At 41.3% G+C, this 23915-nt stretch overlaps 1 protein-coding gene and 1 long non-coding RNA gene across 2 annotated transcripts in view; both read right to left on the bottom strand.

The window, feature by feature from the left end:
- The window catches only part of LOC120559244, a 138716-nt gene that overhangs the window by 70970 nt on the left and 43831 nt on the right, over positions 1-23915 (bottom strand). The gene's annotated exons all lie outside the window — the stretch shown is intronic.
- On the bottom strand, positions 2540-22857 carry LOC120559559. The gene is made up of 7 exons (XR_005639317.1): positions 22824-22857; positions 22607-22643; positions 22439-22512; positions 3609-3623; positions 3412-3448; positions 3244-3317; positions 2540-2689 (listed from the first exon to the last, which is right to left on the bottom strand). It is a non-coding gene; the product is annotated as an uncharacterized LOC120559559 (long non-coding RNA).

Genomic DNA, 23915 nt, shown 5'->3' with positions numbered 1-23915 from the left:
CCAAGGAGGCTGAATAAGAATCAGATGTTTGTCCCTGAATGTTCTGTCCATTCTTGTACCAGATGTAGGAAGGATGACTAAGTAGAGGACAACTGCTCTGACACTTCAGATCTGCCTGGTTATAGGACTCGTAGACCTCTAATCTGCTCACCTGCACCTGGAGACCTGAATATGTGAATAAGGAACAGAAGTCGTAATTTTAGACTGAACTGTCAAACCACCCACACACACACACACACACACACACACACACACACACACACACACACACACACACACACACACACACACACACACATACACACACACACACACACACACAAAATAGAAGTAACTTTCATAAGATGTTGAATACCTGAAAGTAATTTCTTAAATAATGTAGACGAAAATTACCTGTAACAAACAGAGTGACTCCAGGTGAACCAGTATATTTCCCTGTTAAATGGTTTGTTATGAACCTGAACTTGTACACAGCTGAGTCTCTCTCTCTCAGGTCTGAGATTCTCAGAGTGCAGTCCTTGTTTTCAGAGTGATACTGCACACGACCTGAATACTCTGAGACTGTTGTCAGATCCACAAACTGTTGAATGAACCAGAATCTCTGCTCAACTGTAGTAGTAACGCAATCTACAGCTGATGGGTATGTGTAGCTGCAGGGTATGTTCACTGTTGATCCTTTAACAGCACAGATCTGAGTAGAGGTGTAAGTCACTCCCAAGCCATACTGACCCTGTATCACTGTAACACAGAGCACATCGGGAAGCACAATAATAACAATTAATAACTTCAGTGCATCTGTCTAACAAGAACTAAATTAAAATATAGAATGTCAGAAAATGCCTAAAAAGCTTATCTTATGTGAACACTTTCAACATTTAATTTAAAGACAAGTTTATTTTCCCAGTGGAACATAACTTAAGTGGACAATAGTTAACAGAAACAGAAAGTGGGTGATGGAGCTTGAGTTTCCTCTAAATTAGAAACATGGTGTCCTGTTACCATGGATACTAGTTTGACACTTTGTATCTGACTCAGTGAAGTAAACAAGGAAATGATTGGGGTTCAGTGTGTTTGGACACTGTCATGTCTACTCTTGACTTCTGCTGGTTAATAAGATACATGAGGGCATTAAATAATGAAAATGTGTCAGACATGATTTTTCCTCCTGTGACATTTTCTTATGGAGGATATATTCATTCATAATTCAAATTGAAAGTCCAAAGAGAAAACGAAGCGAGATCAAATTAAAATCATTATTATTTTACTACTCTACTAGGAAAAATCATGCCATAATTAAATTTAAGAAAGAAAAAGGAAACTGAAACTGTAAAGTTCAATGTAAAAAGTCAAATTTAAAATGGAAAGCTTAAATATTTCAATATTTCAAGACTTTAAATTTGAATTATGACTAAATATTTCCTCCATATTTTCTGACATTATCACTTCCACAAAGAAACTTGATCAGACAGATCTTCTAACGCTAATATCTCATAATTAATGACTTCATTCTTTTCACTCACGTTTGTGGATGGACCAGAAGAAAACATTTATTAGTTTAAACCTGGAGCAGTTAAGTGTTTTAATTTTTTAATTAAAAGGTCATGATTACTAAATAACACATTTTAACAATGAAAACTGTCATATAAAGACAAAAGTCTAAGGACATGTTGACAAATGTTTTGTTAAATTTCCAGTGTGATCTCTTATTTTACAGCTTTACTTTACAGTGAGGTCAGGAAATAAGAGATCATTGATTAGTGATTTGGTTTTCATACAAATCTGCACAATCCTCAAATATCACAGAGTTACATGAAGTTAAGGTACAGTACAAAAGGTTAAAGGCTCCACTAGATGGTGTTATGTCAGAGGAAGACTGTAAGTAAACTCACACACTGAAGGAGAGGGGAAGTCCTCATGTCCTCTTACAGCACAGGAAACGCTGTCTTCAGGATCAAAGGAGTCTGAATAAGAATCAGATGTTTGTCCCTGAATGTTCTGTCCATTCTTGTACCAGATGTAGGAAGGATGACCAGTTAGAGGACAACTGCTCTGACACTTCAGCTCTGCCCAGTCATAAGACGTGTAGACCAATAATTTGCTCACCTGCACCTGGAGACCTGAATAATCATGAGGATAATAATAATAATAATAATAATAATAATAATAATAATAATAATAATAATAATAATAATGAACAAAAGTTTTCATTTTAGACTGAACCCACCAACACACACACACACACACACACACACACACACACATACACACACACAACTTCCATAAGATGTTGAACACTTGAAAGTAATTTATTAAATAATGTAGATGAAAATGTTACCTGTAACAGACAGAGTGACTCCAGGTGAACCAGTATATTTCCCACCATGGTTTGTTATGAACATGATCTTGTACTCAGCTGAGTCTCTCTCTCTCAGGTCTGAGATTGTCAGAGTGCAGTCGTTGTTTTTACTGTGAGACTGCACATGCTGTTTGTACTCTGAGATTGTTGTCAGATCCACAGATTCACCATGACCTAATTCAGTAAACCAGAATCTTTTCTCAACTTTGGTAACAAGGCCATTTATTGTGGATGGGTATGTGTAGCTGCAGCGTATGTTCACTGTTGATCCTTTAACAGCACAGATCTGAGTAGAGGTGTAAGTCACTCTCCAGTCATCCTGTCCCTGTATCACTGTAACACAGAGAACATCAGGAAGCAGCATGAATTAATAACTTCAGTTAACAATCAGTATTACCAAGATGATCTAGAGAAAGGTAACCTGTGGAATACAAGCTTCAAAATCCTCAATTATCAGACCAATTATCTGCAGCTATTAAAAAAGTCATAAAAAGTTCCTCACGATGAAAGTGAGCTGTTGTTTCTACAACCAGGGTCGTCTTTAGAACAGATTAAACAGTAACATGTTTTCACAGAGTGAGGAGGGAACAGTTCTGAATAAAAGCCACAATATTCTCTGTTTACAGCATGTAAAAGTGCTTAGCACACAGTTACTACATGAAAAGGAGAAAAGTCAAAGATGCTGGCCAACACAAGAGAAGATCCTGCTGATATCCAATTCACACAAAAACAATCAAAATTGTAAACAAAACTAATATTTGTAGCGTTTCTGGAAGTTTGCTTCTCACACAACTCTGATCCACTTATTTCCACATAATGACCTTCAGTCCCACATTTTCCCAGAATCCCTCTTATAAAGAATGAATGTAACTGTAGATATACAGTACCTGACACAGAGAGAAGGAAGACAACAAATCCACTCGCTGCTGCAGTTAAACTCATAGCTGCTCCTCTCATCTCTCTGTGTGAGACAATAAAACATGTCAGCAGATAAAATAATGTACACAGGAGTTATACAGTATCAATAAACTAATCAATAAACTGTTTCTACTTACAATGAAGACGGACGTCGTCTTTAAAGATGCCTCTCCTCTGTTGTCAGTAAGCAGAAGACAGATATCAGGCTGATAAAGATTAGATTAATATGCATGAAGAGCCAAATGCCAGTACATACAGTACCCACAACACAATAAAGTTATGTTGTTTTACAAACTTTAAACTTCAAAAAAGAGAGTAAGAAACTAATATTGACCTGTTGTTAGAAAACCTGTTTCACCACCAACATCCCACCGACACCAGAAAAGAGCATTCATAAAGAGAAGAGAAACACAGACAGACAGTTCATCTCTATGTGCACTGAGACAGGATGTCACACAGTCTGCAGGTGTAGTGATGGAACAGGAATGTATTTGACCTGTGAGCCACGAGGCAGTTTCATTCTTCTTTGGGCCAATCTACACCCTTTCACCAGGTTTCATGAAAATGGGGCCAGTATATTTCTTGTAATTCTTAAAAAGTATTTTTAATGACTTTGGCTTGTTTAGGTGGATCTGTTGGATAAACTGTGTGCAGAGATGTCCTACATTTAAAATGGGATAAAACAGGAAACGAGAAGAGCAACTCTGAGAGTGCAGACCTCCACCAAGCCATGTCCTATTTCACAATGCTAATGTAGTGAGAAACAATTTTTTCTGATTCTTCCGACACCACATACATGCAACACAAATGCCCTATATCACAATGTTAATAAAAGTGAGAAATAATTTGTGTATCCTAACCGTAGTTTGGATCCACTCCAAAATGTAATGGTTTCTTCCTAGGACTGATCTCCACCCTTTCACCAGGTTTCATGAAAATGAGGCCAGTACATTTTCTGTAATTCTTTTGACAGACAAAAAAAGGAAGGAACAAACAAACGTACAGACAAACTGAGTCTAAAACATAACCTCCTTGGCCTAACATTTGAAAAAACATTCAGACCTCCCAGCATGCAGCCAAATAAAAGAATACCTGCATGTCTAGATACCACAGGAGGTAAAGGAGAAAATGTGTCTCTTTGTAGTTTGGGTGGAGTCAGCCTTCAAAGCAGACAGTGGAGGGAGCGCTCAGAGTGATGGAGCCTGAATGGGCCACACACAGATACTGAATCAGGACCCTGAGACATTTTACCATCCATCCCTGATTGTTCACTCACATTTAAATTCACTTTTGGTTCTTTATTTTCACATTTTATGAGTGAAACTATTTGCATAAAAGTCTTTTACCCTGGACATGTAATTTATTAAGCATTAGAGGTTCAGATTAAGATCAGGTAGTGTCAGTAGTGTCAGGTTTGCTGTAGTAAAACCCAAAAGCAGATCAGACCAGGGGTACGTCCCATAGCACTTAAATTGTCTCCTCGAAGCCTCCACTTGCCTCCCTTCCTCGATTTCCTCGCATCTCTCCCGGGCCTCCTCGGTGGGAGGAACTAAGACGCGTGGAAATCATCGGAGGAGAGAGGAAAGGAGCAAATGTGTTTTAGAGAGATGAGACGTCCTTTCCTCTGAAGCGTCACATGACTTGGTCAGCTGTTTGGGCGGAGTTAGAAACTCCTTCAACTGCACGGCTTCCAGGAAGGCTGCTCTCGTGTAGGTAACACTTTATTTGAAGGAGTGTTCATAAGACTGACATGACACTGTCATTATTATGACATGACACCTGTCATGAACATGAAGGATTAATTTTGAGTATTAATGACTGTTATTAAGTGTCATTTGGTAAACTATGACATGTTTAATGCAAAGTTAGCATTGTCTGAGATGTCTTTGTCATGACAACTTGACTTTAGCGAAGACAACAATCTCTGTGTAAACTTGACATTAACCTAGACAACATGACCTGTCATAAATATGTCATGACAGGCCCAATTATCAAACTTTAATAAACTATTTAGCTTCATGTGTTAACATTACATTAAAATGTCATTAAGAGGTGGTTTTTACATTGGCTGTCATGAGAGCATTATAATTGTGTCATGAATATTTTTCCTTGACCTCAAGTAAAGTGAAACTATTTGAACCGGTCATGAAGTTTGATTTCATCATTGAATGCTTATATGACGGTGTCATGAATAATATCTATAACCTCAAGTAAAGTGGAACCATTTGGACTTGTCATTAAGGGCTTTTTCATGCCTGAAAGTCTGAACCAAGGTCCGGACAAAGGTTCATGTTTTTGTAACATTGTTTACATTTGATTGGGTAAGTTTTGGTTTCACACTGCAGTTATGGAAGCGCACTAAAGATCTATACGTGACAAAACTAGGTCCTGCCGTCATCACATACGTGAGCTGCGTCTCCAGATACTTATAACTGATTGGTTTGTAGACGGGCTTCCCAGTCCTCTCGTATCCTCTCTCTGGGTCAGAGTTTTTCCAACTGACTGCTGCTCTCCCTACTGCCACGGCTCTTTTTGTTTTGTTGTGATGTTGAGAAGCAAGACACTGGAACTTTCTTTCTGGAGCATTTATTCATTTATTCTCTCCTCTGATAGCCAACAGCTGTCTGCTCTGATCACATGCACCGTCACACACTCTCTCATGTAGCTTACACACTAAGCACTGAGCTATTTCTTTAAGGAGCTTCCCGGGGCTTCTAACACAAGGAGAGCCTGCCAGAGCTTTTTGTATTTGTTCCGAAAGTCCGACCCATCCCAAAAATGCTTTCACACTATAAACGAACCGGACCATGGTTCAGTTTGGTCCGGACCGAGACCACCATTTTTTATCGGACCAAAGTTTGGTCTTTTGATCTGGACCGTGGTCCGGGGGAGGTTTCACACCTGTAATTTTGATTCGGATCAAACTGAAAAGTCCAAACGACAGTGAATGCAGTACCGAGGTGACAGGTTAAGTAGTCCAGGTGGGTTCCGGTGTTCCGGATTAACTGGTGTTTGAATGAAGTGGTATCAGAGACAGATGTGTTGGAGGCGTGGCCAATGAGGACCCATTGCCGACTAACCAGGAAATCATCGCGTTGTCTCCCACTCACCAATTCATTGGTGTTTTGCGATAAACTGACATGAACGGGTTCCTGGGACATTACAATAGTCCCGACAGACATACATGCATACAACAGCCGTTGCCATAATGATTATACCATACTTTACATACTTTGGGATAATGATTACAGTCTTTGTTTTTCTTGGTAGGTTTCTGCTCTGTTCACTCTGAGGTCAGGTTGATGTTGCGTTAGGTGTGTCAAGTAAAATGAAAAGCAGAACACTGAGGTCAGAGAGTAGAGAAGGAACTAGCAGGGTTGGGCTCAGATGTGTGATCAATAAAGAGAAGTTAAGCCGGTATGTGGCAACTTCACTCTGAGACTAAAATGCCTCCAACAAAAACGTCACTGTGATAAAAGTGAGCTGTCGTTTCTACAACCAGGGTCATCTTTAGAACAGATTAAACACTAATAGGTTTTTAAAGATATTTCTGACTTAAACCATGGTTACTATGTGTAACCGATGTGTTCTAACTGTTTGTTATATTTCACCAAAAAAAAATTTCATATAAATCTGGTTTTGTGTGTATTTATTTTGGAGAGCTTTTATTTTGTTAATTTTATTCTGGTGGTGTGACCAGTTGCCTGTTAGTGATGTCACTTCCTGTATTCTCCTCAGTAACGGTACGCTATGGTGAGGAGAGGTAAGACAATCTGAGCGCTCTGGTTCAAAGTGACTTAAAACATGTTAAAACCGCTAAGTAGAAGTTCTTACTATACTTTAACTGTCACTAGCTTTGTTCATTGTCATGGTGATATTTATTTGAATGTTTACATACAGTTTTATTGTGTATGGCACTTTTTGTGTGAGATGCTAGCTCACTTCTCTCAGGCTAGCTTAATGAAGAGCACACGTGTGGATTCTTATGCGCTGGTTCTTTTCTCCCTCTCATTTAAAGGTGTGCGTGTAGGAACCCAGAGCTGCTGTACTGATTTAATTGTGTGTTGTACACAGGTATGTGGGTACTCCCCTTGTTTTTTGTGATGAAAATTTTATTTTTATACATGTAGTTTTTTGTTTGTTCATGTTTAAATTTTACATTTATTAATGAAATATAAAAATTGCCGTTGGTATGTGGGGAAATGGTTTCGATTTCGTTTCTAACGATCCAACATCGACTGATCTCAGGATGAGTGGAAGAGGCAAGGGGGGAAATCAGGGTAATCTCGGCTGAGTTTATCCGCCAAGCCTCCTTCCTCTGTCCACCTTTGATTGAGCGCGCCTGAAAATGGCAGCTTACTCCGAAAAGTTCGGCTCACACTGGGCAAGATTAAAGTTTGGAGGAGAAGGCCCTGCGCCCAACAGAGATTATGTGGCTGAACAGTTATTGTTTCATTCGTCATGGGTGAGTCCTACGGACATTTACTACTTTATTGCCCTGCCTAATCGGAGAGATTTTGAACTGGTGTTTTACCAGGAAGCACAACTCCGACGATTTTTGGAGGTTGTCAAGTCTAATGATCCAAAATGGAATGAGTGGAGCGTGGAGTCGTCTGTGGCTATAGACGTCATAGCAATAGTGGTGAAATTCTGGACAGGTAGAGTTGCTGACCATGATATTGAACTCTACCTAAAACGTTACTGTGACATCATACAACCTGTATATAGACCAGTAGACAAGTTTGGCATCTGGTACGGTGTCCGAAAGTATAAAGTCCGAATACATACTGATACCTCCGGTCATTTAGTTCAGTTACCCAACTCCATATCCCTGGGTCCATATAACGGCCGCATCATATACACTGGACAATTAACCAAATGCTTCATTTGCGAAGCTACCGACCACCAAGTGAAGGACTGTCCGACGGTGAAGTGCTGGCGATGTGGTAACTTAGGCCACAAAGCCAACAGCTGTGAAAGTGAGAGCGAATGCTCCCTGTGTGGCGGAAAAGGCCACACCTTCTTCAGCTGCCCGAGGTCTTTCGCCATCGAAACTAAAGGCTTCGCTCAGCGGGGAGACACCGCTGCTCCTCCTCCCCCCCCAGCGGCCCAGCAGCCTGGAGGAAAGCAGCGAGAGACAGCTACCCAGCAGCCTGGAGGAAAGCAGCAAGAGACAACTACCCAGCAGCCTGGAGGAAAGCAGCGAGAGACAGCTACCCAGCAGCCTGGAGGAAAGCAGCGAGAGACAACTACCCAGCAGCCTGGAGGAAAGCAGCGAGAGACAGCTACCCAGCAGCCTGGAGGAAAGCAGCTAGGCACAGCTACCCAGCAGCCTGGAGGAAAGCAGCGAGAGACAACTACCCAGCAGCCTGGAGGAAAGCAGCGAGAGACAGCGACCCAGCAGCCTGGAGGAAAGCAGCGAGAGACAGCTACCCAGCAGCCTGGAGGAAAGCAGCGAGAGACAGCTACCCAGCAGCCTGGAGGAAAGCAGCGAGAGACAGCTACCCAGCAGCCTGGAGGAAAGCAGCGAGAGACAACTACCCAGCAGCCTGGAGGAAAGCAGCGAGAGACAGCTACCCAGCAGCCTGGAGGACCGTCACAACAACCAGCGGCCCAGCAGCAGCAGCATCTCATCCAACCCTCCACCCTGAAGACCGGGAACGCCCCTTCTGAGGTCTCCCGACAATCAGGTGAGGAGATGAAGATTAGCGGCATTGTAAGCTTGAGTGGTGATAGTGATAGTGATGATGATGATGATGATGATGATGATGATGATGATGATGATGATGAAGGCAAAGAGCAGAGCTATGAAAGTGCCAGCGAGAGTCCCAGTTCCGACATCAGCTCGACTGGGCTGACAGATGGTCAGCGAGCCAGCAGCACCCCGCGGCTCTCCCATGAAAACGATGGCTGTGTATCTAGTGATAGCAACTCTGGCTCGTTCTCCCCCACACCAGAATTCCCCGCTCCACAGTTACAAAATGAACTTCCCTTTGAGGAGGTTAAAAAGAAAAGAGGTCGTACTACAACTTATAAAAAAGATAATAAACGTCTGGACGATAAACCGACGCCATAGGCTACGTCTTTCCCCAAAAACATCATGTCCTGTTTAAAAATATCCACCTGGAACACTCGTGGCATCCAGTCTAAATCTTTTAGATCTAAGAAATTTAAATATCTGTTAGACACAGACTTTGATATCCTGTGTACTCAGGAGCTCAGACTGAGCACGTATAACGACGTCGCTGATGTGTGTAAGATGTGGAACAAAGGACAGAGTGTAATATCTATTGGGGAAAGTAAAGCTGATGGTGTCGGTATATTCTTTAACACGAATGATGTTGTTGTAATACGAAAAAGAGATTTAATCCCAGGTAGACTTCTTATGATTGACTGTTATTATAGGCGTGAAAAATATTGTGTCATTAATGTGTACACTGCTCCTGATAGAGTTAGAAAAATTCAATTATTTAAAAGACTTAGAGAGCTTTTAACAGTAGGCTATAAACTTATTCTGTGTGGTGATTTTAATACAGTCACGGATAAAAATGATATAGTTAGTCCCAATGTTTTTAAACTACTAAGGGAAGGTAAGCTTTTAAAAGAAATATGTGATGAAGCTAAATTAATAGACGTGTGTCGCGAAATTTATCCTGTCGGGGTCCAATTCACACGCTTTGACCACAAGACAAAGACTCGAATTGACCGAATTTATGTTTCTAATCATTTTAAAACTAAGCATTATGGTACAGTAATAAATGACTTCTCTGATCATTTAATCGTTACAACCGTCTTGTCATCTGAATCCTCAGAAAAAAGAGGTTTCTGGAAGTTAAATTCTCAGTGCCTTAAGGATTCAGATTTATTAATAGAATTAAAACATGAAATTCATAAAATCTTACAATTAAAATGCTCAACTAAATCCAATGTTGAATTGTGGGAATTATTAAAACGAAGATTACAAGATTTCTTCAGATATAAATGTAGAGAAATAAATAAGATTAAAAATGTAAAGTATAAAATGTTGATGGAACAATACGTTAACTTAAAACAGATGAATAAAAGATCAAATTCAGATGATGAAATCATGTCGGAATTAAAAACACAAATAGATAATTTTAATAATGAAATATTGTATAACATTTATAAGCAAACAAATACAGATAATAGAGGAAATTTAATACATACCCTTAAAGCTGGACAACAGCAAACTCAAAGTAAATTTATTAAATCCATAAAGAAACAGGATGATGATGTAGAGTTTGATGAAATACAGAAAAGACAAGTAATCAGAGATTTATGTGCGAATGCATATAAACATATAGAAATAGATAGTGGCTGTGTAAATATTTTATTAGATAAGCTTCCTTCATACAGCTCACTGAGCTTTATGGAACTCTTCGGAAACGTAAGAAAGGATGAAGTGACACAAGCCATCAAACAACTAAATGTTGGTAAAAGCCCCGGCCCTGATGGTCTGTCTACAGAGTTTTATCAGTTAAATATTGATGATGTTACAAACGTCCTCACAGAGATGTATAATGAAGGTGTGAACAGTGGCTGTATGGGGGAATCCTTTTATCAGGGTGTAATGTGTTTGCTTTATAAGAAAGGTGATGAAAACGACATCGATAACTACAGACATCTCACCATAATGAATACTGATTATAAAATATTAGCCAAAGTAATTATGAATAGATTAAATAATATATTAGATGAAATTATAGAAAAAGAACAGACATGTGCCATTAAAGGCCGTCTAATGTGGGACAATCTCTGCACACTGAGAGAAATGATAAATAAACCTGATAAAAAGGACTTCTATATAATTGGGCTGGACCAAAAAAAGCCTTTGATTATATATCTAGAGACTATTTACGGGCTGTAATGAAGTCTTATGGCTTCCCAGAAAGTTTTATTCATTTGGTCAGATGTCTGTATATTAAGTTTAGTGTGTGTATTAATGTAAATGGTATTTTAACAGAACCTTTTAATATAGAGAGAGGGGTGAAACAGGGCTGTCCTCTTAGCGCTGCTTTATACGTCCTGGCCATCAGCCCCCTTATTAAAACCATAAACTCTGAGAGGCTCTTATCTGGTACACATGTTGGGCTCGCTCCCAAAATCACTGCCATGGCCTATGCAGATGATGTCACTGTTGTCATTAAGAACCAGATGTAGATGGATGTGTTAATTAATCACCTGAACCTATACGAACTGGCTTCAGGGGCTAAATTAAACCATGATAAAACAGAGGGAGTTTGGATTGGAGCGGAAAGTAACAAATGTGATATCAACATTAAAGTAAAGGATGAAATTAAAATCTTGGGCTTGATTATTTGTAATCAAGACTGTAGTGAAAAAAACTGGGAAAATAAACTGTGTGAAGTTAAAGAAGAAGTTAAAAAATGGGAAAATAAAAACACCAATTATAAATCAAGAGTCAATATTGTTAAAACTTTCATCCTATCCAAACTACTGTTTTTAGCCAATATCTTTCCTCCATCTCAGAAATGAATAATGAAATTAAATAAACAGTGTGTAAACTTGATTTGGGGTACAACCAGGGAAGTAACAAAAAGAGAATTCATGTATAAAAGTAAAGAATATGGGGGGTTAGGGGCAATGCGAATTAAATTGTTAAAAACGTGTCAGCAGCCATCTCCAGGAATGCTCTCTGGACCGGTGATCGCTCCAAGTGGAGGAAAAGAAGAGGGAGAGCCAGACAAGGTCCAGAATACAATCTTATTTACGGTGATTTTATATATGAATATGAAAATCTTAAAATTGACTGGAATGGCCTCCCAAGTAAAATGATTTTTTTTTTATTAATGATTATAAATATGGTGGATGTATAAACTATAAAAATTTAACATATAACGAAGGAACCCAGTTCCTGAAATTTTTAAATAATAAAAACCTTTCAGAGAGCATCCGCGATATGAGATGGCTGATGTCTATAAATAGATTAGCTGTTAGAGCTACTGTTTCCTAGAGTTGTTATGTAAAAACAAAAAAATGTCCCATGACTAATTGTAACGAAGATGAGACACAGCAGCATCTATTAATGGACTGCTATAGATCAAAAGAGGTCCGGGACAAATTAGTAGTGTATGTTGTAAATTTTGAACTTTCATATAAATCTGTGATGTTCTGTATGGTTGATGAATCTCTATCAGAGAAACAAAAGGAACTACTACAAGTAATCATATGTATTGTTTGTTTGAAGCTGTGGAAATCTAGATGTTGTATGACTATACAACAGACTTTCATAAGTAGCGATGAAGTGTGCAAACATGTGCTCACTGAGCTCAAGAGAAGAAGAACCCTTGATAGAAAACAGTTCCTTCCTTGGGACACCTTGAACTTGTGAACCTCAGCACTTTTTTGAAAGACTCTAAATGCACTTTATGAAATACTCCATGCACTTTATAAAAGACTCTACGCACTTTACAAAAGACTATTTGCACTTTATCAGAATCTCCATGCTCTGGATGCACTTTAAGCTCAATCTGCACATTTTGTTAAATGTTGGTAATTGTTGTATTGTTTATATTGATTGTTTTAACGTGGCCCATTGTATGTTTAAATGTAACCTATAATTTGTAATTTGTAAAACCTTGAATAAAGCTCTTTGAAAAAAAAAAAAAGTAAGACAATCTGAGCGCTCTGGTTAAAAGTGACTTAAAACATGTTAAAACCGCTAAGTAGAAGTTCTTACTATACTTTAAATGTCACTAGCTTTGTTCATTGTCATGGTGATATTTGTTTGAATGTTTACATACAGTTTTATTGTGGATGACACTTTTTGTGTGAGATGCTAGCTCACTTCTCTCAGGCTAGCTTAATGAAGAGCACACGTGTGGATTCTTAAGCCCTGGTTCTTTTCTCCCTCTCATTTAAAGGTGTGCGTGTAGGAACCCAGAGCTGCTGTACTGATTTAATTGTGTGTTGTACACAGGTATGTGGGTACTCCCCTTGTTTTTTGTGATGAAAATGTTATTTTTATACATGTAGTTTTTTGTTTGTTCATGTTTAAATTTTACATTTATTAATGAAATATAAAAATTGCCGTTGGTATGTGGGGAAATGTTTTATATTTTATAATGACATTTTGACTATACGATCACATTGAAATGTATTTTGTTATATTATTTCAATAAGAACACTGCACGTTATTCGTAATCACTGGTGAAGGATGCGGCGTGGTAGGGAACCCAGAGCTGCTGTACTGATTTGTGTGTTGTACACAGGTATGCAAAATAAAACCCCTTTCCAACTGGCAAAGCAGAAGATGTCTGTCGTCCATTACTACGCAGACTGAAATTAAGGGAGTGTCAGGGCAGACCGGCTACAGTGGTGCCGTGACCCCGATCCACACTGCTTCAGGCTGTTTTGCCGCTGCGTCTGGAGTCGTGGATCAACACCAGTTTGGTCACCAGAGGTTGCTACTTGACACTCATTCATGTTAAAAGTTATTTATAGCATTGGAAGAGAAAAAAAAGAGGAAAAAGGGGTTTTGAAAGAGTAAAAGTTTCAACATATTGTATTGTGTATCTAAGTGTACAGATAAAATGACAAATGCTACTGGGGAAATGGCTGAGGACAATGTAACAGGTGACCGTTTTAGTTTTGCTCTTGGGAGGGGGAGAGCGATCAGTGGGTTGCCCTGTACTCCGTTGCGAGGTGCAAGTAATGTAGACTCACCAGCTTTTAGTTCCACCCGCATACTTGATCATGCAGCTAGCCAAAGTCAGGGTGATACTCTTTCATATTTCCCAGCCACTAATGATCCAGATTTAAATAGTTTGATAACACATATCGCTCAGCAGGTAGGACAGACTATAAGAGATCAGTTAAAAGGTGAATGTGAAGGAAACAATGTTAGTGTTACACAAGCTCAGAGCAGTGCAGACCAGCCATTCAGTGACTCCACTTACCTCAACTTGACCGGTGCAAAGCACGTCCTACAGTCAGATGTGAAAGAGCCTCCCGCCTTCAGGGGAGATGGGTCTGACAAGAACACGGTCTGTGAGTGGGAAGATTTAATGTAAGTGTATGTCCGGAAACGTGGCATACCTCTGAAAGAACAGCATTCTGAGTCTAAATGAATGGGCAAGGCTAAAGACATTGTGAGGATAACTTTGAGAAGCAGCCCATCCATGAAGCCTCAAGAAAAACCAAAAGTCATCTATGACATCCTCCGACAACATTTCAGTGAAGTGACATATTCTTGTATGCCTATGGCTGACTTTTACAGCACAGTCCCAGTGACAAGAGAGTCCCCTGTAGAGTACTGGGTTAGGCTGAACAAGGCGGTTGATGCGGCAGAAGAGGGCTTGAAAACGTTGGGACGGCGCATGGAAGATCCTTGTCAGGAAGTAGCTATGATGTTTGTTAAACACTGCCCAGATCCCACACTTGCCGCTGTTTTCAAGTTTAAAGCACCAGATAAATGGGCAGCCATTGAGGTTCAAGAGCATATTGATCGCTACCAAATTGAAATGAAAGAAGTGCTCTCCAAATCAAAGCGCCTCAGACCAATAGCAGTACACACTCAGGCTCCTACACTTGACGAGTCACCTGTGCAGAAGGACATCACTGTGACCAGACCTACGTGCAATGATGATTGTCTGAAAGGGTTAGTAAGCCTTTTTGATCGTGCACTATCACAGAACAACCATTCTGCACAAAAACCTGCCTTCTCAGATCAGAGACAGCATAAGTCTTGCAGGGTCTGCCAGTCATCGGAGCACTCCACTCTCGCACACTGCAGGCAGAAACGTCTATGTCTGGCATGTTTTGAGCCAAATCACATAAAGAGAAACTGTCCTAGGCGGCAGCCTGGCCAAGGTCAGATCAGTACCTCCCCTCCCCAAAGCCCCCAGACCTTAAACTAGTTGGCCCGCATTTAGAGAGGGAATGTGTGGGCACAAAGGAAGAGACCCTCAACAGCGATATTGAGCAGCATTACATAAGAGCATGTGCAGCCGCTCCCACTGGTGCTAAAGTAATAGTGCAAAACACGCAGAGAGTGGGATCCTATGATGAACTCTTTTACACCTCTGTCACCATAAACAATGTTTTCCAGGCCCAGGGGATGCTTGACTCTGGTTCCATGGCCTGCACGCTAAGTGAGCAAGCAGAGCAAAATATGTTGAAAGACCTCCCAGAACCCATTCCATTGACTCAGGAGGTGGTGTTGGTAGGCTGTGGTGGGTCACTGAGCCGACCCAAGTGCATGTATGAAGTGGAGATGGAACTGTACGGAGAGCGTTGCATCGTGCCTGTCCTTGTGGTGCCTGGTCAACGCGATGACCTGATCATCGGCACAAATGTCATCAGATTTCTGATGCACCAGCTCAAAATAGCCAGTGACTATTGGCGCCTTGTGTCCAGTGGCAATCTTCTTCCTGAGTGTGAACAGTTTCTCGACCTCGTGGCAAATTCATCCAGGTGGAGAGGCAAGGAGCTTCAAGACAGAATCGGCACTGTTAAGCTCCAGCAGTCTGTCACCCTGCTGGCGAGACAAGAACATCTAGTCTGGGGAAAATTGCCGAGTAATGTTCCCATGTCACAAGGCAGCACGTTGAGCCCACCACGTCCAGATCCATGCCTCATAATATCATGGTGGGGCGCGTTATCACACCTTTATGGGGCGATAGATGGGTTCCTATGAAAGTCACCAACATGTCAAACAAACCCATCACATTGAAAAGAAAGAGTAAACTGGCAGATGTGTCTCCTTGTGTAGCTGTGGAAGATTTTGAGGTTTTCCAGGGCACCAGCCAACCTGAAAGAGACAAACCAAAGACAAAGCCTGACACTGCCAGACCCACAGACTTAAAACACCGACTGCAACAGGTCGGGCTCAATGATATTGATGTTGGTCAGTGCCATGCTGGTCAAGTGGGCAGAGAGAAGCTGGTTGATCTGCTTGAAAGGTACAATGACATTTTCTCCAAACATTCACTGGACTGTGGTGAGGCGAAAGGCTTTGTACATCGTATTCGACTCACTGATGAAAGACCTTTCCGTCTTCCCTATCGGCGGGTACCACCAGCCCATTATCAGAAATTGCGACAGGTTCTGTCTGAAATGGAAGAACAGGAGATAATAAGGAAATCAGTGAGTGAATATGCTTCTCCCCTGGTTTTGGTGTGGAAAAAGGATGGCAGTTTGAGGCTCTGTACCAACTTCAGGTGGCTGAATGCAAGGACTTTCAAGGATGCGCACCCATTACCACACCAGTCAGACTGTCTAGCAGACCTGGGTGGAAACACCTACTTCAGCATCATGGACTTGACCTCTGGCTTCTACAACATACCGATGGCAGAGGATGACAAGATGTACACGGCGTTCACGACCCCAGTTGGACTGTATGGGTACAACAGGATGCCACGCGGTCTGTGCAACAGTCCTGCTTCATTCATGAGAATGATGCTCAGCATATTTGGTGATCTGAACTTCAGCAGTCTATTGTGTTACCTTGATGATTTGCTAGTCTTTGCTGCAACTGAAGAAGAGGCTTTGGAGAGACTTGAGGTTGTTTTCCAGCGGCTCAGGCTTCACAACCTTAAACTGAGCCCTAAAAAATGCCACTTGTTGAGATCTTCAGTCAAGTTTCTTGGTCACATTATAGATGGCAATGGAGTGGCTGTGGACCCAGCAAAAATTGAGGTCATATCTAAAATGTCGAAAGAGGACCTGATGGAGGATGATGGCTGTACACCATCAGTAAAGAGGATAAAATCCTTTCTGGGAATGGTGTTCCATTACCAACATTTCATTCCTAACTGTTCTTCGATAGCCAAGTCATTGTTTGCTCTCACTGCTGGACAAAAGAAACGTGGAAAACTCAGAACAAGTTCCAACACTGGCTCATGTAGGAAGCTCAGACCCTCTGATTGGACAAATGAATGTGACGTGGCTCTCAGTAACCTGAAGGATAGTCTTTTGAACTGTGTTGTTCTCTCACACCCAGATTTTTCTCAGCCTCTCCTTCTGTCCATCGATGCATCTCTAGATGGGTTAGGAGCTGTGTTATCACAAATACCAGCTGGTGAAACCAAAGCACGCCCTATCGCTTTTGCCAGTAAAACCCTGAGCAGTTCTCAAAGGAAATATCCAGCTCATAGGCTAGAATTTCTGGCCCTGAAATGGAGTGTGTGTGAGAAATTCAGCCATTGGCTAAGAGGTCACTCTTTCACAGTATGGACTGATAATAACCCTCTTACCTACATCATGACGAAACCTAAGCTCGATGCTTATGAGCAGCGCAGGGTGTCCAAACTCGCCCCTTACACATTCGACCTGAGACACATACCTGGCACCAAGAATGTGGTCGCAGACGCACTCAGCCGCGACCCCTTTGCGAAAACGATCAGTCACAGGGTGATCACAGAGCAGTACACTAACCTTCTTGCTGAGGCTGAGGGTGTGAGTCATGATGGCATTCAAGACACCTTCAGATTAAAGGTTCAGTGTCAACAGGTGAAGAAACCAACCTATAAGGGAATGAAGCTGCAGTCTGACTCCTTCAAGTGTCACTGTGATGTTGAGGCTGTTAAGGCTCTCATGGGTGTTCACGGCCATTGGGAAGTTGCTGCTGAGACAAGGGCTGTGGAGTTAATTCAGTCTGTCCAGGATCTGCCGCCGCCAGGGCAAGACTCCCTCACTATGTTCACATTAGGGAAACTCCTCCATCTCGGCTATCATGCCATTTGTCATACGCGGAAGGCGTCCCTCCAGGCGTGAAAGAGCTAAATGTGACGCAAAAGTGATGGTGCTCATCAAACAGTGGGAGAGATTAAAAGTTCAAAATGGTGTCCTCTACCGCGTTACTAAGGACCACATCAGCAAACAAAAGAGACACCAGTATGTTCTACCTGACAGCCTCAAAGAAAAAGCATTGCAAGGCATTCATGATGCTGCTGGACATCAGGGGCAGGCAAGGACCCTGCATTTAGCACGGCAGCGGTTCTTTTGGCCTAAGATGGAGTTTGACGTGAAGGAGTATGTCAAGTGTTGTCAAAGGTTCATCCTGGCTAAAACACCAGACCCCTCTGCTCGAGCCCCACTTGAAAGTATCAGAACGTCCGCTCCTATGGAGCTAGTGTGCCTGGACTTCTGGAGTGCAGAGGACAGTAAGCAGCACTCAGTGGATGTTCTTGTGGTGACAGACCATTTTACCAAGTTGGCTCATGCTTTCCCATGCACCAATCAAACTGCAAAACAGCTGGCCAAGAAGTTGTGGGACTATGTTTTCTGTGTATGGGTTTCCTGAACGTGTCCACTCTGATCAGGGAGCCAATTTTGAAAGTGAGCTCATAGCAGAACTGCTCAGGCTTTCCAGGGTCTCCAAATCACACACTACTGCATATCATCCCATGGGAAATGGAGGAACTGAGAGGTTCAATCGAACGCTTGGAAGCATGCTGCGATCCCTTCCCCTTAAAGAGAAACATAAGTGGCCTCAACAGATACAGACATTGACATTTGCTTATAATGCGACAGTACATGAAACCACAGGATACGCACCGTTCCAGCTTATGTTCGGTCGCATTCCAAGACTCCCTGTGGACGTGATGTTCAAAAAAGTGTTGCATGATCCAGTGGTTGTTGATTACAAAAGCTATGTGAAAACACTAATGTCCCATCTTCATGAAGCAGCCAGAATTGCTCAAACACATGCTGTCAGAGAACAGGATAAACAAGCAAAGGGCTACAACAGGAAGGTGAAAGGCACACATCTGAACATAGGAGACAGAGTACTTGTGGCAAACAAAGGAGAGAGAGGAAAGAAGAAGCTGGCTGACAAATGGAATGCAACAGTGTACACAGTCAAAGACCGAAACTTGCAGACACATACATACAAGCTGGAGGATGGAACAGGCCGCACGAAAGTAGTGCACCGTAATCTCCTCTTGGACATCAGGTTCCTACCTGTGGGGACACCTGAAGAGGAATTGTGTGATGATGCGTCAGAGGAAAGACCTTGTGCAAATGACTCATTGGACTCGTTAGTGGAGGAGGATTCAGCAAGCACAACCAGTGCATGGATAATGAGTGGATCAGAGGACACACAGAGTCAGGAGTCACTGAGTGAAGGGCTGTTGGACCAGTCAAGTCAGGAAGCTTCAGAGTTGGACTATGAAGGGCAGTCTGTGGATCACATCCAGGGCTCTCAATGTGACCAAAGCCACGCAGGCAGAGACTTTGATCTGGACAGTTTATTTGCAGAACCTGCCTCAGACTTACTTTCCACTCACTCACACAGAGCAGGTAGTCAGGACTCGAGCAGGCAGGGTCAGTAAAAGAGTTAATCGACTCATTGAGTCTATGGTTCAAAAGCCTCTTGGCATCAGGGACTTAGCAGTTTCTGTTTGCAGAAAGTCTCAGTCACTTCTAACATTGTTTTAGAGGGGCAGATATGTTTGTTTACTTTACATGTGTACTTGTCGATATGCATTTGAAGGATGTTGTGATTAATGTAATGTATATTAAGTGTGTAATGTACATTGAAGTGACCAGATGTTTGTATGGTGTAAAAGGCATCATATTAATCTAGGAAGGGGCTGAGGCTTGATCACCCTTGGTTCCCTCTGAGCCGTTACTAGGCAGCTAATACAGCTGATGTCAGAGTTTAGAACTCTTCAGTGAACCCTGGTCAGGTTTTCACACTCAGGGCTAGATTTATCAAGCCGTTTGCGCCTGTTTCCAGGCGCTAATTGGTCGCAAAGACGGACGTAACCGATGCGGCATATTTACAAACAGGGCGCACTTGGGTAGAATCGCAGATTGTCTGCCACATGAGCGAGAAGAGACAAGTTGCGCTTTCAATATACGTTCGTGGGAGGGTCGTGGGGAAAGTGGGAGTTCCACCCAAAAAGGTGGGAGGATAAGCGCAAAGTGCACCTAATTATATATTCCGTGGTATTTACAGTAAGAGCGCGCCTCTATTCTGCGGGGGAAATTCTCCGCCTCTTAAAAGCAGGTCTAAACCAGCCGCAATCGAGTTTCCTCGTAGACCTTTATGCCGCTGGTGAAATGGCAACAGTAATTTGAGCAAGACGAAGACATAGGCGAGGCTGAAAATATTTTTAAACACAAGAATCACACTTTGTCAGTGAACACAACATCATTTAGCGTTACAGATCAAGCAGCCATGCAATATTAGAGTTACTGGAAGAAATCAAAGATGAAATTGAATCTCCCACTCAGCGTTCACATCCCATTCCAGCAGTTGTTAAACTCCTCCCTACATTACAAATATTGGCATCAGGATCATTTCAAACAGTCATAGCATCAGCAGTGGGAATATCGCAGTCTGCACTCAGCCATATCATAGCACAAGTACCGCTTTGCTACAGCGCAATTTACGGTATAGTGGGCGGAGAAAGACGCTGATTGCCTGATGGGTGTCAGGGTTGATAAATACTACGCAAAATGTGGAAGCATAGCGTGCGCAATTACCGAACTCGCATAAACAGACGCAGCGCAAACTGCGCTAGTGTTAGTAAATCAGGCCCTCAGTGTTCATCTCCCAATGTTGCCATTTGCTTATCCTGAAGGTATGGTCTGGATTTTGGTGAAATCTAGGAGGGGTGGATGTAACCGATGTGTTCAAAAAATCCATGTTTTTTTATATTTTGTTATTTTTTTTTCATATAAATCTGGTTTTGTGTGTATTTATTTTGGGGAGCTTTTATTTTGTTAATTTTATTCTGGCGGTGTGACCAGTTGCCTGTTAGTGATGTCACTTCCTGTATTCTCCTCAGTAACGGTACGCTATGGTGAGGAGAGGTAAGACAATCTGAGCGCTCTGGTTCAAAGTGACTTAAAACATGTTAAAACCGCTAAGTAGAAGTTCTTACTATACTTTAACTGTCACTAGCTTTGTTCATTGTCATGGTGATATTTGTTTGAATGTGTACATACAGTTTTATTGTGTACGGCACTTTTTGTGTGAGATGCTAGCTCACTTCTCTCAGGCTAGCTTAATGAAGAGCACACGTGTGGATTCTTAAGCCCTGGTTCTTTTCTCCCTCTCTTTAAAAAAGGTGCGTGTAGGGAACCCAGAGCTGCTGTACTGATTTAATTGTGTGTTGTACACAGGTATGTGGGTACTCCCCTTGTTTTTTGTGATGAAAATGTTATTTTTATACATGTAGTTTTTTGTTTGTTCATGTTTAAATTTTACATTTATTAATGAAATATAAAAATTGCCGTTGGTATGTGGGGAAATGTTTTATATTTTATAATGACATTTTGACTATACGATCACATTGAAATGTATTTTGTTATATTATTTCAATAAGAACACTGCACGTTATTCAGTAGCGGTACGCGATGGTGAGGAGAGGTGTGCGTGTAGGAACCCAGAGCTGCTGTACTGATTTAATTGTGTGTTGTACACAGGTATGCAAAATAAAACCCCTTTCCAACTGGCAAAGCAGAAGATGTCTGTCGTCCATTACTACGCAGACTGAAATTAACGGAGTGTCAGGGCAGACCGGCTACATATGCATTTGAATGAATAATAATGTATTACAGATAATAGTAATTATTAGAGTACATTTCTTGGTTAGTTTCCTCTCTGTTCACTCTGTGGTCAGGTTGATGCTGAGTGTGAAAACTAAAAAGAAACGCAGAACACTGAAGTCAGAGCGTACAGAAGGAACTAGCAGGGTTGGGCTCAGATGTGTGATCTATAAAGAGAAGTTGAGATGTTATGTGATGACTTTACTATGAGACTAATATCCCTCCAAAAACGTCAACGTGATAAAAGCGAGCTATCAGATTAAACAGTAATATGTTTTTACAGAGTGAGGAGGGAACAGTTCTGAATAAAAGCCACAATATTCTCTGTTTCCAGCATGTAAAAGTGGTTAGCACACAGTTACTTCATGCAAAAGACAAAAGTCAAAGATGCTGGCCAACACAAGAGAAGATCCTCCTAAAATCCAACTGACCCAAAACAAACAAAACTGATAACATCTGGTGAGTTTCCACAATTGTACACCAAACTACTATTTATAGCCTTTCTGGAAGTTTGCCTTTCACACAACTCTGATCCACTTATTTCCACATAATGACAATCAGTCCCACATTTTCCCAGAATCCCTCTTTTAAAGAATGAATGTAACTGTAGATATACAGTACCTGACACAGAGAGAAGGAAGACAACAAATCCACTCGCTGCTGCAGTTAAACTCATAGCTGCTCCTCTCATCTCTCTGTGTGAGACAATAAAACATGTCAGCAGATAAAATAATGTACACAGGAGGTATACAGTATCAATAAACTAAGCAATAAACTGTTTCTACTTACAATGAAGACGGACGTCGTCTTTAAAGATGCCTCTCCTCTGTTGTCAGTGAGCAGAAGACAGATATCAGGCTGGTAAAAACTACATTTCCTTCCTCTTTGGATTATTAATATGCATGAAGAGCCAAATGCCAGTACATACAGTACCCACAACACAATAAAGTTATGTTGTTTTACAAACTATAAACTTCAAAAAAGAGAGTAAGAAACTAATATTGACCTGTTGTTAGAAAACCTGTTTCACCACCAAGATCCCACCGACACCAGAAAAGAGCATTCATAAAGAGAAGAGAAAAACAGACAGACAGTTCATCTCTATGTGCACTGATTCAGGATGTCACACAGTCTGCAGGTGTAGTGATGGAACAGGAATGTATTTGACCTGTGAACCATGAGGCAGTTACATTGAACAGAATGAAGAGCAGAGTATTAATCATAAGAGGGGAATGGAAAATGACATCATTGTTTTTTCTTAGTTTGTCTCTTCTCTGTTCTCTCTGCGGTCAGGTTGCTTCTCTTTGCAGAGAAATGCAGAACACTGAGGTGTGATAAACTCACATGCATGTTAGTGTTAACTAAACATGGACATGGAACAAAACAAGGGGTAAAAGTATGAAGTGAAAAGTATTTTTAATGACTTTAGCTTGTTTAGGTGGATCAGTTGGATAAACTGTGTGCAGAGATGTCCTACATTTAAAATGGGATAAAACAGGAAACTAGAAGGCCAACTCTGAGAGTGCAGACCTCCACCAAGCCATGCCCTATTTCACAATGCTAATGCAGTGAGATTTTTCCCAGTCTGATTATTCTGACACCACATACATGCAACACAATTGCACTATCTATATGTTGAGCTAATAAAAGTGAGAAGTAATTTGTGTATCCTAACTGTTATGTTCTTGGACAAAACCGAGACGATAATTCTTTTCAGACTTTTCTTCATTTCAGCATTACTTTTACACTCGTAGCACTTATGCTGCTTTCATGCCACCTCGGAATAACAGGCACCGCCCCCCTGGTTACGTTGTTTTTCCGACTGGCAGCGTTCACATGGTCGGGATGCGTGTTCTTCTTCTTCTGTTATATTGGCGTTTGGCATAACAGCTTTTTGCATGACTGCCACCAACGGTTGACTGTAGCCTAGAGCATCAGGTGTATGAAAACATGGAGGCCACAATAACAGAAGATTCTCTGCTGTTTTGTTATGCGAGCATCCAAACAGCACATCGCCAGGTGTTTGTTTGTGTTATCTGCAGGACAACCAACAGGAAAAGACACGGATAATGTGTTTTTTTTTTATACATAGGCCTAT

Source organism: Perca fluviatilis, chromosome 1, assembly GCF_010015445.1.
Source record: "Perca fluviatilis chromosome 1, GENO_Pfluv_1.0, whole genome shotgun sequence".
Taxonomy (NCBI): Eukaryota; Metazoa; Chordata; class Actinopteri; order Perciformes; family Percidae; genus Perca; species Perca fluviatilis.
This window is presented reverse-complemented; position numbering and strand designations above follow the sequence as displayed.